This window comes from Lithobates pipiens, unplaced genomic scaffold (assembly GCF_037356315.1).
Source record: "Lithobates pipiens isolate NorthernLeopardFrog02 unplaced genomic scaffold, aLitPip1_a1.2 Scaffold_16, whole genome shotgun sequence".
NCBI lineage: Eukaryota > Metazoa > Chordata > Amphibia > Anura > Ranidae > Lithobates > Lithobates pipiens.
The window spans coordinates 62,032,866-62,036,241 of record NW_027507748.1 but is presented as its reverse complement, the minus strand read 5'-3'; the positions used below and the strand labels follow the sequence as shown (position 1 = coordinate 62,036,241).

The window sequence follows — 3,376 nt, the reverse complement described above, 5'->3', positions numbered from 1 at the left end:
CCCCTGAACTCATCCAATGTTATCTTATGTGTACATGTACACAGGTTCGTTTAATCTCGTTTTTAGGCAGTTGCGTTTAGAGGCCTTTTTTGGAAAGCAAAAAAATGAGTTCAGACGCCGAGTTCAGAGGCATTTCAAGCGCCAAGCGCTTCTAAACGTGGTAACTGGCATCTAGCCGCATTTCGTTTACAGGCATTTTTCATTTTTGGCTATTTGAAAAAAAAAAAAAAATTTTTAAACACCCTTAAACGCAGCATGTAAATGAGGCAAAACTGACGCTTTAAACGTGGGTTACTATCTGTCAAGTTAAATCGTTCAGGAGAGGTTGTAAATTAAGCCTTATTTAGCTGTTATTTAATAACCATTTGGTTTTTTGTTTTATTTTATTACTACATAAAGGAAAAAATAACAGCATTGTTGAACTAAAACCTGTATTACATACTTTCTGTTATAAATAATATCATGTAAGAATGGACAAACTCACTTTTAACTTTTTGGAAAGTAGATCTCCATTTTTTTTAAATGATGAAATATATGGTTATTGAGAGGGATAAAACATGGAGCTTGGTAATGGAGCTCTAAATACAGCTCATTGTAGTCATCATCAGGTCATACACAGGGGGAGGAGGAGATGAAGAGGTTAATATACAGGTCACTTGCAGTTGGGGGGGTGGGGATGAAGAAGTTAATGTGTACATTGTAGTATAAGGGAGATGAGGGTGCTAACACACACACACACACACACACACACACACACACACACACACAGTGAGATATAGAGACACAGGATGGAGATGGGATGTATATGAGAGATGGGGTGGGGAAGGGGGGACGTTAAAAACTTGCTGCCTACCATATAGCAAAATGACGGCGGCAAAGTGGTTTCAATATCCTGACCGGATGTCATATGACGTCGCCCCCCCCCCCCCCTGGGGCGCACAGCAGCTTGATATTCTAGCGACGTCATATGACATCCGGTCAGGATATTGAAATCACTTTGCCGCCGTCATTTTGCTATATGAACCGATTGGCTGTTCCTCTGACGGGGGGGGGGGGTCTGTGCTGATTGATTATCAGTACAGCCCCCCCTCGGATGCCCACACTGGACCACCAGGGACACCAATAGGACCACCAGGGATGTCACCACCAGGTATGCCATCCTAGACCACCAGGGATGCCAATCAGTGCCCACAATGGATGCCAATCAGTGCCCACAATGGGCATCACTGATTGGCAAGCATTATTGTTTGGCACTGATTGGCATCCAGCCGTACCATCAATTAGTGTACATCAGTGCCACCTATAAGTGCCCATCCATGCCCATCCGTGCCACCTATCAGTGCCCATCCATGCTGCCTATTAGTGCACATCCATGCTGCCTTTCAGTGCCCATCAGTGTCACCTATGTGTACCCATCAGTGCTGCATATCAGTGCCGCCTATCAGTGCCACATCAGTGCTGCATATTAGTGCCCATCATCAGTGCCACCTCATTGGTGCCACATCATCGGTGCCCATCAGTGCCGTCAGTGCAGCCCCATCAGTGCCCATCAGAAAATGTACTTATTTACAAAGTTTTGTAACAGAAACATTTTGAATTTTGCCTGTGAGCTTCATGGTCTAATGACAGTGTGATCACAGGCGTATGCACATGCACATGTAGTACTTCTAGTCGCTTCTCAGCCTTTTGGCTAAGATCAAGTGTAGTATCTGTTCTCATCAGTTGCCAGGAGGTGGCGCTTGCTTCTGTCCATGATCTACGTCGAGGTGGATTAGGGGTGGCGGTGGCTATGCAAAATCTCTGGGCATAATGGCAAACTAGATGGTTAGAGGTAGCCGAAAGGGAAGCCTCCTGATGGGGATGGAGGACAACTGGCCTAGATTGGTGTGGTCCTAGCTCAGTTTTTCGGAAGTGAACACCGGCTCCTCTTTGTGGGGTGGGGGGGTTGGTTAGTATCTCCTGAATGTAATTAGGTAGGAGTGATGGGAGCAACGGTTGAGCCTTATGGTCAGGGGCTCTCCCTAAGTTCTCAGAACTTCAGGTCTTCCTGTTTGGGGTGGGGGCTGCGCCAGTCTGGGCTGTTGCCTGTGGTGAATGTGCCCCTGGAGTGGCAGTTCAGGGGTGCCGTACAATTACTGTGAGTGAGGGTCACTTTGATTTATGGCACCATGGTCACTTCACCATACACGTTTTTCACACCTGCCTCTAGGGCTTAACCTTTTGGCTAGGACCAGGGGAAATTTTTATTCCTGGCCGAAGGGCCGGCCATTGTATCACACAATGGCCACTTTCACTTCTCCCACTTCATTCTCCCCACTTTCTTTTTATTTATTCCCTTTTTTGTATTCTTTTGTTTGGGGTATACACGTTTTGTCATTTGTGTGATTAGTAGGGTGTGGGTCTTTGGGCCTACCCTGAAAGTCTTGGGAGGGGGTGGACATGGCCTTCTGGCTTGGTTCGCCCTCTCTCATGGGGTCTCCCTTCGGGGGAGTCCCACCGAGTATTGGGTGGGTCTGTTTCGGCAGACCTTCCAGAGAAAGGGGATCCGGTCTGGTTTCGGCCAGATGGACCCAAGTGAAGTACCTCAGTCCCCGTCTGGAGCCCTGGGGGATCGGGGTAAGGTCCTTCCTAGGGAGGACCGTGTAGCACCCATTGCACGTTTTTGCGTATCACTCTTTATGTGTGTGCACTTTTTTGACACCAGGTGGAGTTTTTGGGTGTGTTTCACACACCACTGGCTTTTAAAAAAAAAAACTTCTAGTACTCTACTTCTAGTAGCAGTACTAGTTTACTATTCATTTTTAATTGGTGCTCCAGATATACAAGCCATGCCATTTGTTTAAAATATGGTGGCATTGAGGTGGTTAAAAAGATATATATTTTAGCATATCTAAAGTTTTTTCCATGTTGGAAGGAGAAGGGAAGGGGTAAAAGACCTGTTAATTATTTTTTTATTTTTTTGCCATATACACTATATTACCAAAGTTACATAGTTACATAGTTAGTCAGGTTGAAAAAAGACACAAGCCCATCCAGTTCAACCACAAAAAAATAAAAATAAATAAATTATATCATACAATCCCATATACCCAATTCTATACCCACAGTTGATCCAGAGGAAGGCAAAAAACCCCAGCAGACCATGATCCAATTTGCTAAAGCAGGGCAAAAAATTCCTTCCTGATCCCCCGAGAGGCAATTGGATTTTCCCGGATCAACTTTACCTATAAATGTTAGTACCCAAGTATTGGGACGCCTGCCTTTACACGCACATGAACTTTAATGGCATCCCAGTCCGTAGGGTTCAATATTGAGTTGGCCCACCCTTTGCAGCTATAACAGCTTCAACTCTTCTGGGAAGGCTGTCCACAAGGTT

General features: G+C 45.4%; 1 pseudogene; it reads left to right on the top strand.

Annotated features, from left to right (window-relative positions):
- Positions 1-1,670: 1,670 nt before the first annotated feature.
- Positions 1,671-1,802, top strand: LOC143986372 (U2 spliceosomal RNA; annotated as a pseudogene).
- The last annotated feature ends 1,574 nt before the right edge of the window (positions 1,803-3,376 follow it).